Consider the following 15,834-nt stretch of genomic DNA (forward strand, 5'->3'; position numbering starts at 1 on the left):
CCATTCCAAAGTCTCATCTCATAATGCAAATTTCCCTACCTGTTCCCAAGGGACCAGAAATAATACTCATTTCATGTAATATCAAATGAAAGCCTTTGTCAGGCCATAGGTGGTTTCATTACATCCTTCTTTCCCAAGGGATTATCTGCAAAGAAGGGTGTAACTGTAATATCATGTAACAGTTCTGGCATGTTGGTGGAAAAGATGAGCTTCCGCATTCAATGACACAAATAACATGTGCAAGACAAAAAATAATATTATTGAACAGCTCTTGAGACATCCAGCAGCCAGAATTTACATTAAATAGGGCTTAAAACAAAAATATTTTTTAAAAGCAATTTAACAGTGTAACAGCCTGAGAGAACTTTTAAGAAATGCATGGATGTCTAGTGGGATTTTTTTCTTCTAAAGATATCAAATGGTTACCTCTAAGCATAAACAACTCTTTATCACAACATTAAGTTATCGTTCAAAGTTAACTCAATTATATATTTTCAAATATTAGGAATCCTTATATTCCTGGCTGGCACCTTACAGAAGATGGTTGTGCCAGGGGACTTCCTGGAAGGTAATCCTCTGGGAGTTCTCAACAATGAAACTTCAAGAAAATTGGAAGTGTAAACAATGCTATGTGATTAAATTTAATTATTACTACCCTCAGGGTGCTCAAAGTAATCAATATCATTAACATACAGAGTCAGAAAATGTGAATTCCAAATTATTTACTCCAGGAAGATGAGTTATCTAGTTAAGATATTATCTACCCACTTTTTCTCCTCTTCTCCTTTTCTGTGTGAGTGCGTGTGTGCGTGAGTGTGTGTATGGGTGTGTGTGTTTGGTATGTATGGGAAAGTGTAAGTATTCAAGGAACAAAACCATGTTTTACTTTACTGCTACAGCATAAACACGTTGCTGAAATTTTCATATCAACCGAGGAACTTGACTTTTAAAATAAATTGTTAAAGATAAGTAAAAAAGCTAATAGCTTCCAGAGTGTCAGAAAAGATAGATCCAATAAAGCTTTAAATTTTTCATCAGAATTAAGAAACTTCAGAAGTCAACCAAAAGAGAACAGGCAAGGAAAAACAGGCATCAATAAATTGCTTAAACATTTGCATAAGGATAAGGAGTAAAGAAACCAAGTGAGAGGAGAGGAATGAGGGAGGAAGAACATGAGGAAGGAAGGGAGGTAGAGAGGAGGAGAAGGAAGAGCTGGCTTTTAATATAACTTGCAGAAAACAGAAGACAAAACGCAAATAACTATTAGTCAAGCTGAATTTCAAAGTAGAATCTGTTGAGGTGACATCTAGCTGAAGAGGGTATGATGTCTTCAGGATGGCAGGCACTGCATACGGTCGCGGCTCCCCTCTTCATCGGATGTATCTGAGTCATCCAGGTCTGCATCTCTGGCTCTAACTCCAGGAGGTCCCCAGGGCCGGCGATTATTTCTCTGTGTCACGTGACGCATGAGGAACCAGAGCATCTGACTGTCAAACAGGTCAGTGTGGTGCAAGTTATCTTCATCTCGTTCCAGCTTGTTCTTCTTAATCACATTCTTTAACCCAGTAAGCTCAGTGGAAGCTTCAGCTATGGGTGCCCAGATCTTGACATCATAGTCTAGGCCACTGGTCGCCATCACAGGTAGGGAAGGGTGGGACTCCAGGCAGTTTACTGAACCTCCCTTGTCCCCTTCCATGAACTGAACGATCTGGCAGGATGATTTGTCCCAGATGAAGATGTGCCCACAATCACTACCACTCGCTACAAACTCACTTTTGGGACCATAGAAATTGACACCTTTTACTGTGGTGTTATTTCTGTGCCCCTTATATCTCTTAACATACTGGGCTCCATCATTATGAGAGGAGCTGAAAAGGTAAATATCTTCATCATTGTAACTAGCAAGGAGCTCTGTGCCATCGTGGCTATACACAACGCAGGTAATGTTTGCTCTGGAATCACAGTTCATCAAGTGATGAGGACAGAACTTCTTGAGCACACCATTATTCTCATTCTGGTCAATTTTCCTCTGGTCATAAATTCTTACAAACTGATCTCGTCCACCCACAGCAAACTGGTGAATATTGGCAGGATTCACAAAGATTGTATACAGCCCCACTTTCCTCTCCCTCTCTTTTGTTACCACCACTTTTGAAGCCGGCCGGCCTTGTCTGAGGTCGATGGCAAAGACAACTGCATCTTCCCCTGAAGTTAGGAACTTAAACGGGGAGTCTGGCTCTAGGGCCAGCTTGTGGGAGGCTCCCCTATGCTGTGCCACACACCTGGTATTCGTGCAGTATGGTGCCTCAGATAGCTCTGCTATACGTACTTGCCCATCACGGGAACACATGGCCAGGACAGAATCACCACAATTGGGAAGGAACTTGGCCTGAAAGACATTACTTTTGTGGCCACTCGAAAAATTCAGTACTGGCTGCCCTCGTACCCAATCCCACACTATCACCTTCAGGTCATCGCTGCCACTGGCCAGCCAGGTGCCACGCTGGTTAAAGTGCACGGTATTGACACAACTGGTATGGCCCTCAAGCTCATTCTGCAGGTGGAAACGCTGCACAAAGATTCTTGCCCCACAGGCCTCATATACAAAGCGGGCACTTGAACCCAGCTGGCGCTCCCGAAGGGCAGTAAGGACTCGCCAGCGAGGTCGGGGTAGGGCTGATACCTCTGAGGATATCCACTCCTCCAGAGCCCGATCCTGATCTAATAAATACTGGGCATGGTTGTCCCCACTGCACTGCACACATACCCGAGGTAGTTCTTCGTCATCGTCTTCATCCTCCTCATCTTCTTCCTCCTCCCTGATCTCCCCCTCTTCTGAGTGGTACTGCAATCGGTTTTCTAAATCCATGAGTAAACTGTCAATGTCCTCCATGCTTTCCAAGTCGGTGTCTTCACTTGAACTTTCTGGGTTGGTGCCTTGACTTTCTGTGCTGGTGTCGTTGGGGTTACTTCCATCTCCGGTACCATCAGCATCCATCTCTCTCCCGGCCTCCGCTCCAGATCTCTCCTCTGGGCTGCTGGGCAGGCTTCTGTTTACTAAGTCAGCAAGGCCATCTGTACTGCTCCCTGTGCCGGACATCTTGACTGATGTTTGCAGACTGGTCTCAACTCGGGAAAAGCTGACCCCTTGAAGGTAGGTGGGCCCGCGAGGCAGAGGTAGGCTCAGCGGCAAGGAGGGGCCAACAGAGTAGGCCAAAAGGGGGAGAGTAATAGGCGGCTAAAACGGTTAAAAGTACGGAAGCTCATGAGGCTCAGGGTAAGTACGGGAGGCCATGAGGCTCAGAAGGCTTCTTCCCATTTCGCATCTTGTGGTACCCCTGCTACCTCTCCCAGTGTTCCAGGCCCGGTGTCCCACCCTGGGGCCAATGAACACTAATGAGCAGCAATGTGTTCTGCTCTTTTGAAGACTGGGACATATTGCACTTTGGAAAACATTCTTATCAGAGAACCATCAGCAAAAGTGATCCTTGTTCAGGTAAAACATCTCTTATTGCTCTGCTTGAATGTACAGTGTGAAACAAAAGAAATGGGCAAAAGCAATGAAAGGTTAGCTAAGGTACCCAGAGTTGGTGACTTCCTGACATACAAAAAATAGTTTCTGCAAATCAAACAGCTCAAGGGAGAACTTGAGAGCTCTAACTGGTAGAATCTCATATAGAGTTGCCAGATAAAATGCAGAACACCGAGTTAATTGAATTTTAACTGGGAAGACAAACAATGAATAATATTTTAGTACCAGTAGATCCCAAATATTGCATGGGACATATTTACACTACAGCCCTGGTAGCGCAATGGTTAGGCTTTCGGCTACTAACCAAAAGCTCGGCAGTTCAAATCCGCCACCCGCTCATTGGAAACCCTATGGGGCAGTTCTACTCTGTCCTATAGAGTCCCTATGAGTTGGAAATGACTCCACGGCAACGAGTTTGGTTTTTCTTTGTTTTTGTTTTTTTTTTTGGTAGAGTTACACTTTAAAAAAAAAAAACATTGTTTCTCTGAAATTCAAATTTTTGCATTTTATTTGTTAAATCTGGCAGTCTCTCTTAGTGAGCAGAGAAATTTAGTCCCTCAGGGTAATCAAGGCTGAAATCAACTAGTCAGTTTAAAGTGGACATTGAAATGAGTAACTGCTTCACCAACTTGAGATAGAATTTTAACTTTTTTCTTTTTCCAGCAGAGAGACGTCTATACTTTTTTTTTTGATTGATTCAATTGGAGATACCTGGGGAACACCAACACACTTTTATCAAAAAAAAAAAATCATTATGTGATGTTATAGAGCTATCAAAATATTTTATGTATTTCCCAAAGATATGTTGGGGACTTCTTTGTGGCCTTTTAAGAAAAGAAAATCGCCCCACAGGGACGGCTACCTGGCATTGCTGTGTGAGCTTCAGAGCGTCTCTGAATGTAATATCTAAGAGGAAATACTGCAGTTTACTAAGAAAATTTACTGACATCCTCTTAGATATTACATTCAGAGAAGAGGGAAAATAAACTGCTGACGAAGAATGCTGCGATGAGGAAAACAGTATTTCCCTCAGAGTCATTGCAAGACCAACGCAAAATTGATTAAGCAGAGAAGTATAAAGTCTTCTAAAGAGAGAGAACGACTCCAAGGCTGTGTCAGATTAAATGCATTTGGCTTAAAAATAAATGAAACACAAAGGCTGTACACAGAAAAATTGACAGGCAAGTTCTACTGAGCTTTCAAGGAACATGCAATTTCATTCTTACCCGATTTTTTTTAGAGCCTAGAAAACAAGGGTATACTCACAGATCATTTTGTAATACTAGTATAAACTTGATAAAAACAAAAGCAGAAACAGAGACAAAAAGAAAACAAAAAGGATAGTGAAAGAAAATCACAGAGCAATGTTATCATAAACAGAAATGCAGAAATCCTAAACTAAGTATATGGAAAAAGAGTGCTGTATCGTGGCCATGTTAAATTTATTGCAGAAACACATGCATGGCTTGACATTAAGGAAGCTGCTTATGCAATAAATTAGAGGATTAAATGAGAAAAAAAATGTGACATTCAGTGGCAATTTTAGCATATTTGGCACTTAGAGAGGAGCATTTTTATAACATTCCTTTCTCTATACGACAAAATAAGTTTCAGCAATATTAATAAAGTCTATAAGATAAACGTAAAGAAGCAATATTTTATTTTATTGATCTCCATATGCATAATAAAGCCAGTAAAACAATAAAATAATGCAAAAATTAAAAAAAAAATAAGTATTATGGAGCCAGAAGAAAGAAAAAAGGAGTAGATTAATACTTTGCAATTACCTTATTTTATATTGTGGAAAAAAAGGATAAAATATAGCTTAGTATATTGATCTGTCTAAGTAATAAATAATAACATATTTCTGTTTTCCAGCCTTCTGTAAATTTGTCAATGATTTTATCACAATTGATTTTCTCATGTTCAGTTTCAAAAGAGAGTATATCCAGATTTCTTCAACAGAGAATATAGCCAGATTTGCTCATAGTTGACAGAACACTTTTTAAGTTAATTTAAAAACTATTATTTCATTTAAAGTAACAGGTATACAAATAAGAAAAGTTTTAAACATAAGGATAGATTTGGCAGATTCATAAACATTCCATTTCACAAGAAATCCAGAAATTGCAGTACACTTTATGCCTTTGTTTTTTCTAGGGGCTTTAAGACCGATGGTTGTGGGGGAGATGGATTATTCATTAAATGGTTCTGGGACAATAGTAAAATAATAATAACAAATAACGACAACAACAACTGATTCCTATCTCACACCATTCAAAAATTAGTTCAGAAGAATTAAAAACTTAAACGTGAAAGGCATACTTAGAAAGCTCAAGATCAAATATAGGACAGTATCTTTATAAGCTCAGAACAGAGAAGGAATTTTAACAAGACATAAAAGCGCAAGCCATTAAGAAAGGATTGGTATATTTTTCTACTGTTAAATTGAGAACTTCTATGCAGCAAAAATACACTATAAAGAGAGTGTAGCCCAGTGAGTAGCATCTGGGGTCTTAAAAGCCTGTGAGCAGCCATCTAACATACTCCACTGGTCTCACCCCTTCGGGAGCAAGGGAGAATGAGGAGAACAGGATACAAGGAATAGATTATCCAAAGGACTAATGGACCACAGCTGCCAAGGCCTCCACCAGACTGAGTCCAGTACAGCTAGATGGTGCCCGGCTACCACCACTGACTGCTCTGACCAGGATCACAACAGAGGGTTCTGGACAGAGCTGGAGAAGAATGTAGAACAAAATTCTAACACACACACACAAAAGACCAGATTTACTGGCCTGAAAGAGTCTGGAGAAACCCCGAGAGTATTGCCCTCAGACACCCTTTTAGCTCAGTGGTGAAGTCACTTCTGAGGCTCACCATTCAGCCGGGGATTTGACAATCCCATAAAACAAACTGGGACTAATGAGGCACAGCAGTCCAGGGACAAGGACTAGAAGGCAGAAGGGGACAGGAAAGCTGGTGATAGGGAACCCAAGGTTGAGTAAGGACAGTGTTGACGTGTAGTGGGGTTGTTGACCATTGTCATAGGGCAACATGTGTACTAACTGTTTAATGAGAAACTATTTTGTTCTGTAAACCTGCATCTAAAGTGAGAATAACAGCACAACTGGAAGAACGTAATCAATGTCACTGAACTGTGCATGTAGAAATTTTTAAAATGGTGTATCTTTGGCTATGTATATTTTCACCAAAAAAAAAAAGGTCGAGAAGGGAGAGGGTTGACATGTCATGGGATTATTAACCAATGTCATAAAACAATATGTGTACTGACTATTTAATGAGAAATTATTTGTTCTGTAAACCTTCACCTAAAGTACAATAAAAAAATTTTTTTTTATAAAGAGAGTGTAGCCCAATCAAAAATGGGGTGCCAGTGTTTACAACACAGATATCTGATAAAAGATTATTCACAATAAATAAAAAAATTCCCTATGCGTCAACAGGATAAATAAAACATCCTAATAGAAAAATGAGTAATAGTTTGAAATAAATGTTTCAAAGACTAGGTAATAGAAATGGTCAGTAAACATTTGAAAAGATGTTCTCCAAATCAGTAATCAAGGAAATGAAAATTAAAATAACAGTGGGATACTTTATACCCAACAGGTTGGAAAAATGTTATTTAAAAAGGAGTATATACCAAGTGGTGGTGGTTATGGAGCGACAGCCGGCACTTCCATACAATGGAAAGGTAAATTGATCCAAACACTGTATAACAACTTGGCATCAGCTAGTAAATTTGAAAATGTGGGTATTCAGATATCTGCTTATTCCACTGCAAGGTATATAGGGTGTACACCCTAGGGAAAATTTTGTATGATGAGACATGTAAAAGAATAGTCATAGCAACTTGTAATGAATAGCATAGCAACCTGAAAACCACCCAAAAGCCCGTTAAGGGTAACATGGATAAATAAGTTAGCATATCTTCCTATATTGGAATAATGTTCAGAAATTAGAGTAAACTAAAATTGAACATGGATGCATCTTCCAACACAATGATGAGTGAAAATGCAAGTGACAGAGACTAGTCGGTAATTTTATTTTTATGCTGGTCTACATAGTCGTTATATATCAAAAAACTATAAAGAAAGGCAAGGAAATAATTGACTCAAAATTCAGGATAATGATTACCTTTGGAGTGGAGGAAGGGGTTGAAATCTGGGAGAGAGGAAGCTTCGAAATTCTTGGTAATGTTTATAGCTTACCTGGGTATGGGTATATTGCTATTTATTTTATTACTTTTTTTGGCATATACATGTATATACTATTTTCTATGTATGATAGATTGCATAGTAATTTTTTTTGTTTATTGTTATAGTTTAAATGAAGTTTACATTTCAAGTTAGTCTCCCATACAAAAACTTACACATACATTGTTGTGTGACCCTAATTGCTCTCCCCATACTGTGACAGCACATTCCTCCTTTCCACCCCTGATTCCCCATGTCCATTCAACCATCTCCTAGCCCTCTCTGCCTTCCCATCTCACCTCCAGACAGAAGCTGCCGGTTTAGTATCTTGTATCCACTTGAGCCAAGAGGCACCCGCTTCACGAATATCAATTTGTGTCCCACAGTCCAGTCCAATCCCTGTTTGAAGAGATGGCCTCAGAAATTGTTTTAGTTCTGAGCTGATAGACACTCTGGGGGCCATGCTTTCTGGGGTTCCTCCAGTCTTATTCAGACCATTAAATCTGGTCTTCTTACTAGAATTTGAGTTCTGCACCCCATCTTTCTCCTGCTCCATCAGGGACTCTGTGTCGTGTTCCCTGTCAGGACGGTCATTGGTGGTAGCCGGGCACCATCCAGTTCTTCTGCTCTCAGGCTAATGAAGTCTCTGGTTTAGGTGGCCCTTTCTGTGTCTTAGGCTAATACTTTCCTTGTGTCTTTGGTGTTCTTCATTCTTCTTTACTCCAGGTGGTTGGGACCAATTGATGCATCTTAGATGGCCATTTGCAAGCTTTTAAGACCCCAAACACCACTCACCAAAGTAGGATGCGAAATGAAGATAATTCTTCATTTTTATTTGATAGAAATTTCCCAGGAGGAACCAGTCATCATTTTCATCATGTATCTAATAGGAAGACATTTAATTGATTCATTTGGTATATTTCCATTCCTATTTAGTTACTCATTCATTCATTCATTCTTTTAGGGCTTCTATGTGTCATGTACTGTTCTAGTACTGATAATACAGTGGTGAAGAAAAATGGCAATCTCTTCACTCATGGAGCTTATAATATAGTGGAGAAAAGAGACAATATACAAGTCAATAAGTAGATAGATCGTATGAGGTAGTGATTAATATTATGGAGAGAAATAAAGCTGTGTAATGGACATAGAGTGGGGGTGCTATTTTAGATAGGGCGTTCAGGGAAGATCTACTTTATGTGATGACATTTAAGTGAAAGAAAAGAAATGAACCATGCAAATATCTAGGAGAATAACATTTCCTCTAGAGTGACATTGAGTGCAAATGCTCTGAAATAGTAACACAATATGAATGTTTATGGAACATCAAGGAGCCCACTGTGACTGACACATTGCAAGTAACTATTAGAGAATGGCAGGCAATGGTGTTGGAGAAGCTACCATCAGCTAAACAGAGCCTATTGGCCATCCTAAGAAATTTGAGTTTTTATTTTTTGTGTGCTGGAGAGCCTTTGGATGACCCTGAGTACTACGTGGAGAGTAGAATGGAGTGGGAAGAGATAGTCGAAGTACTAAACTGTTGCTCTGATCCAGGTGAGAAATTAAGATGTTTTAATCTAAGGTGGGAATGATGCAGGTGGTGAAAACTGGTTAGGTTTGGAATATATTTTGAAGGTGGAAATGATTGTATTTGCTGATGAGTTGGATGCGGGTGTGAGATGAACTACTGTCAAGTTGTGTAGTTGGAAACAGTTCATTGAGTGGGCATTTTACAATGGTGAGAGCAGGCTGTAGGGAAATCACAAGGGAAAGATCAGGACCTCCGGGCTATTATAGACAGGAAGACATTATACCCCTAGGCCTAAAGGTGGGAGGGACAGAGAGCAGTTATCCAAACCTGAGACAGAAAGGGTGATGTTGAGAGTCAGATCCGACAGGAGCTATCTTAGCAGAGGAAGGGATGTTGGGAGGGATGCAGAGGAAGAAAAAAATCCCCAAATTCATTCTCCTCCCTCTGCTCTCTCCTGCTGGTACTTCCCACTGAGCCCTGTAAAGAAGGGAGGAGAGCTGATCTGGTTGGGCATATGTAAGCTATCCAGCCTCCAAAGGACATATAGGGATAATGATAACTTCTAAGCATTTGGGAGAAACAGTGCGTGAATGGTGGTGCGATTTACTAGAATGAGAGCTAGGGATGAGAGTGAGCAAATCTAGTCAAAAAACAAAACAAAACAACTAAACTAGTTGCTCTGAAATCGACATCGGCTCATGGCTACCCCATGTGTGTCAGAGTAGAACTCTGCTCCATAGGGTTTTCAATGGATGGGTTTTTTTGGAGTTAGATTGCCAGGCTTTTCTTCTGAGGTGCTTCTGGGTGGAATCGAACCTCCAACCTTTTGGTTAGCAGCCGAGCATGATAATCATTTGCTCCACCCAGGAGCTCCTAGGGAATTGAGGGTTCTGTTTGATTTATACTAAGTGTAAAACCATTGCCGTCTAAGTGTAAAGTGTCCTTTAAACATTGAGAAAATAGAAATATTGAGTTGGTAATTGGATACACGTCTGGGACTAGTGTTCATTGAGGTGATTTCTGCTCATGCCGACCCCATGTGTGTCAGAGTAGAACTGTGCTCCGTAGGGTTTCCAATGGATAGTTTTTTGGAATTAGATTGCCAGGTCTTTCTTCTAAGGCACCTCTGGGTGGACTTGAACCTCCAACTTTCGGGTAGCAGCCGGGCACTGTAATCTTTTGCATCACCCAGGGACTCCTAGGGAATCTGGAGTTTTGTTTATTTACATTAAGCGTAAAATGCCCGTTAAACGTTGAGAAAACAGAAACATTGAGTTGGCAATTGGATACACATGTCTGGGACTTTATTTAAATAACAGCGTTCAGCGAGGTGATTCCTGCTCATGCCAACCCCATGTGTGTCAGAGTAGAACCGTGCTCCTTAGGGTTTTCAGTGGTTGCTATCTTAACCGTTTGCACCACTTAGGGATTCCTTGGACTTTATAAATGTAGGTATAAATTTGGAAGTCATTAGCAACTGGGAATGAAGGAGACCACCTATGGAGTGAATATATAGTGAAACGAGCAAAGATCTGAGCATTGGGCACTGGAACACTCAAACATTTGTTTTGGGAATAAAAGGAGAAACTAGCCATACACAGCAGAAGGAGTGGTCAGGTATACAGGAGAAAATTATGAGAATATGAAGACCTGGCAGTCAAGTGTAGAAAGTATTTCACAAAGGAGGGAGTGATCAACTGTGCCAGCAATTACTGAGAGGTTAAAATAAGGCCTGAGAATTGATCATTGGATTTACTAACAGGGAGGTAACCAGTGACTTGTTGGTACTATTTTATAGGACTTGTGAGGACAAAGACTTGACCAGGAAAGTTTGAGGAGAGAAAGGAGAGGGAAGAAATGAAGACAGTGGGTATGTTGTTGCTGTTCGGTGCTGTCGAGGCAGTTCTGACTCATAGCAACCTTATGTACAACAGATCGAAACGCTGCCTGGTCCTGCGCCATCCTCACAATTATTGTTATGCTTGAGCCCGTTGTTGCAGCCAATGTGTCAATCCATCTCATCGAGGGTCTTGCTCTTTTTCGATGACCCTCTACTTTATCAAGCATGATGTTGGGGAAAAAGGAGATTAGGTTTTATGCTGTGAAATTATTATAAGAGTGAGCCATGGAATCTAACTATTTAAAGAGGGAATTAGGAACGTGAGGGGGAAGATGGAAAGGGCAAATGTGATAGGGTCAGCAGATTGGAGGTCCCTGTGAAGTCAACATCTTACTGTGATCAGCAAGTGTGCTCAACCAAAGAAGAACTAGAATCCACTTATGTTTTACTACCTTATAGCCTGTTAAGTACATATGAAGCTTAGGAGGACAGGGTGACCCAGAACACTATCATCTATACCCAAGCTATTAAAGCAAAAGCAATCTGATTAAAAGATTAAAGCAATTCACTCTAAGACATGGCTGACTGATAAGCTTAATCTTCCCAGAAGCTGTTTCCTTAATCTAAAAGGAACTTCCTACTCTGGGGGGAGATATTTTTTTGGAAAAAAACTTCCATTGCCACTTGACTATCCCAGGACATTACCATAACTACTTTTGCAGACCAACAATATGGTAGCCTGATTCTGAAAGTGGCAATCAAAAGAAAAAAAAAATAGTGCCCTTATCTGATTGCCTCAGTGGATTTAAGGATTCAAGAGACAATCCATTCTAAAATGCTATATTACCTCCCTCATGTAATGGGATTGTCTTGTTTTCTGCCCTCCTGGAAATAATATCACAGTGAGGGAGATAAACTTGTAAACCAGAAATTATCATGAAGTGAAATTTATGCTAAGATTAGCAAAACATTTTCTGCAAAGATTGCATAAGATGTTGGCAAAACTTACATTTAAATATGCTTCCTAGATTTTGGGAACACCTATTCCAAATTTTTAGGAAGCCCAGGAACTTTAGGATGCCATTTGGAATGAAAAGAGAGAGGAAAAAAAAATAATGCCCATTATTTAAAAAAACAAAAAAAAAAAGCCTGTTTCCGTCAAGCCTATTCCGACTCACTGCGACCTCATGTGTTACAGAGTAGAACTACTCCATTGGGTTTTCTTGGCTGTTATCTTTATGGTAGCAGATCGCCAGGCCTTCTTCCATGAACCACCAACCTTTAGGTTAGTAGCTGAGTGCAAACTGTTTGTGCCACCCAGGGACCTGTCCGTTATAAAAAAGTAATTAAAATAGAAAAATGTGTTCTAATGGTATTATTAACAGAAGGTCCTGTGAAAGCAGGAAGAACAATGGAGCAGCACATAGCTACCGAACATGAATATTTTTCTGGGCTTTTGTGTATGCATGTCCGCATTCCTCTGGCTCATCCTCACTCTGCCTCAGTCTCTCTGCAGTTTGGGATGGGATAGGGCGGGGAGCACGTGGAGGTTAACACAGGGATTGTGACGGGAGGGAAGAGAGACCATGACATTTTCTGGAAAATGGGAAGTCATGGTATGATTGGAGCAGAGACTAAGTGTAGGCAGCAGTAGAAGACAAGGCCAGCCTAGTAACTGAATGATTTATTGCAGCAGTTCTCAAACTTTTTGGTCTCACGACCCTTTACACTCTTAAAAATTACTGAAAATCCTAAAGGACTTTTGTTTATGTGAGTTGTATCTATTAATATTTGCCATATTAGAAATTAAACCTAAGAAATATTAAAATATTAGTTAATTAAAACAAGTATAATAAACCCATTACATGCTAACATAAATAATCTATTTTCATGAAGGAAAATTTTTCCCAAACAAAAACTATTTTAATGAGGAAATTGGCATTGTTTTAACAATTTTGCGTATTTTTTGATTGTCTGGTTTAATAGAAGACATCTGGATTCTTATATCTGTTTCTTCATGCAATCTGTTGCAATATCACAGGTTATACAGTGTCTGGAAAACTTGACTGTACCCTTGTGAGAAAAAGGCAAATAACATTTTAGAATTCTTACAGAAATAATTTTGACTTTGCAAGCCTACTAAAAGTCTCAGAGACCCACCTCTCCAAAGGTCCCCAGGCCACACTTTGAGAACTGCTGTTTTATTGTAAAGGTATATTGTGAAGAAGTTGAGTTTTATCCAGTAAGTGATGCATAGAGATTTAAATAATTTAAGCATGGGACAACCTGATCGGTTTTGCATTATAGAAAGATTGCTCTCAGAGTGGGGAAAAAAATTAGAGAGAGACAAAGCTAGATGATTGGAAACGAATTAAATTTGAACAATTTCTCACATTCTATCTCAAAGGACTATTTTCCAAACACATATGTAATACTGGTGATATTTTTAATGTGTCTAAATGTCTAGTTTCCTTTACTCAAGAGTAAATTACTTGAAAGCAGGTACTGCTTTTGATTCATCTTTATAACTACAGCTTCTGGTAGAATGTCTGGCACAGGATAGACACCCAGAAGGATTTGTTGAGAATAAATGAAAGAACCAACTGAGTGACTATCAGAATACTGCAGATACATGATGATAATAGGATCTGGAACCTAATGGCAGTGAACAACAAAGATGGAGTTGACTGACCGAAGTGCTGTTGACGTGCTTATTGAGTAAGGGCTATGAAGGCAACAGAAGGAACACCATCATGATGACCATCTACCTTGTGTGACCCTGATTCAGGGAGTATAGGCGGGGGGACAGAATAGGGTAGAGTTTGAAGGGGTGACTGCTGGTTTCATTTTGAATATGATGAATTTCAGCTGCTTGTGGGACTTGGGCCTCTCTTGGTACCTTAGGCTGTTTTAAAGTTATATAAGTGTCTTATCTAATCAAGCCAAGATCACAGTATATTCTAATATTTGTTTTTGATGCTTTAGTATTTTAGTATTTGTTTTAGTACTTTTGATGTTTCAGTGTTTACTTTTTAATGTCTTAGTATTTTAAATATTTAATCAGAATTCTTGTATTTTTGCTGTCCTAAATTTCTGGTTCTATTAGCGGATGCCAATTTACTGCCAACCAAGTGGGATTAATTTCGCTCCTGCACGGTGGACTCTATCTTGTTTTCATATTCACTATAGTGTACTTCTAAATTCCATCCAGAATGTGGGAAGCTGAGTTACCCCTGCAACTGTGTAAAGGAATCTGCTGACCCCATTCTTGATATATATTTGTATAAATTAGGAGACATAACATTCAACTTATTTGCAGGAACTGACCAGTTCCCCTGTTCCTCACCATCCGCCTACTTCGCAAACCTCAACTAGGGCTGATGATTCATTAAAAAAAATGTGACTGTCGACAAGCATGGAGTTTAGTGATTCACAATTCATTAAATAGACATCATGTGATTCAAAATTAACAAAAAATAGCATTATGCAAAGAGTGTGTTGTGAACAACTTAAAATGAGTTCAGAAGGTAACAAAACAATCTGGCTTCGTGCTTTCAAGAGGGTAGCCTCAACAGACAGGAAGGAACATTTTAAACACTGAAGGGATTCAGTTCTCATGTCGTTTATTGCTGCTCATCTTTCCATCTGGCAAGAATTGCTATTTTATCCAGTACCACTCTATTTAGCACCATCCTGTCTTTACATTTTGTTTCCAATCTACTCTGCAAGCCTAATTGTTGCCCTGTCCCAGGAGGATGTGAATCATTTTAAAGTTAGAAAGTGAAGCATCTGCATAGATAGAAAATAGCAGTCATTTCATTATAATTACTCTATTTATCTTTCTTTTATTTATGCTGAAAATGTGTCAATGTCTCCAAAGAATGAATGACTACCACCTGTCTTAAAAGCTGAATGCAGCCCCCCAACTCTTAATTATTTTTCGTTGCTTCAAATAAAATAAAATAGTGTTTGTGAAAGTTTGAGCACTTGGCATATATCACATATTTCTATTGGTTGCATAATTCAGTCAGCTACAGAAATTGTACCATTCAAGAAAATGAAAAATGTAATTTTGAAAATGATATTGTCTTTGTTTTTCATCAATTATTAATTGCACATTTGATAATGAGCATATTGAACATAGAAAACTGAATATTCATTCATCTTAATCTTAGAGACATTAATATCATTTAAATGAACAACAATGGTATTTCTAAACATGTGGAAAATGGATATTCATGAGACTGTGTAAAATAAAACTATAAAACTAAAATACAAAAAGGTCTTGGTATAACTTAGTGGAATTTTTACCCTCTCCTCCCCAGTAGAGAATTAAGTGTATTAGTTTTAAAAGTTACCAAAGATATATTTTAATAAGCACATATTTGGAGTGTTACCACTATTTATTTCTCCTCTCATTTCCATGCAGAAGGGAATATCTGCTCTTCTCTGTTTTTGGAATAGTTCTGGTTTCTCCACCTTTACTCCTAATATGATATGTCAGACTCTGAGTGGTGGGCCACATTTCACTACTGGGCAGAGTCACTGCTCATGTGTTGCACACCCTCTTGTCCACTTGCCCACCATTTTGCCTCATTGTTCAGATGATGTTCAGGAAAACTTGTGGCTTCCTGTCAACGTGCAGTAAACATACTTGGGCAGTTCCCAGGGCCTAAAACTCTAGTAAAATGCTACTAGTAAAATGCTAACTATC

The 15,834-nt window shown here is 39.3% G+C and overlaps 1 pseudogene; it reads right to left on the reverse strand.

Moving 5' to 3' along the window:
• Positions 1-1,330: 1,330 nt before the first annotated feature.
• On the reverse strand, positions 1,331-3,109 carry LOC101345435 (DDB1- and CUL4-associated factor 8 pseudogene; annotated as a pseudogene).
• Positions 3,110-15,834: the final 12,725 nt, after the last annotated feature.

This window comes from Trichechus manatus, unplaced genomic scaffold, assembly GCF_000243295.1.
Source record: "Trichechus manatus latirostris isolate Lorelei unplaced genomic scaffold, TriManLat1.0 scaffold00361, whole genome shotgun sequence".
Classification (NCBI taxonomy): domain Eukaryota; kingdom Metazoa; phylum Chordata; class Mammalia; order Sirenia; family Trichechidae; genus Trichechus; species Trichechus manatus.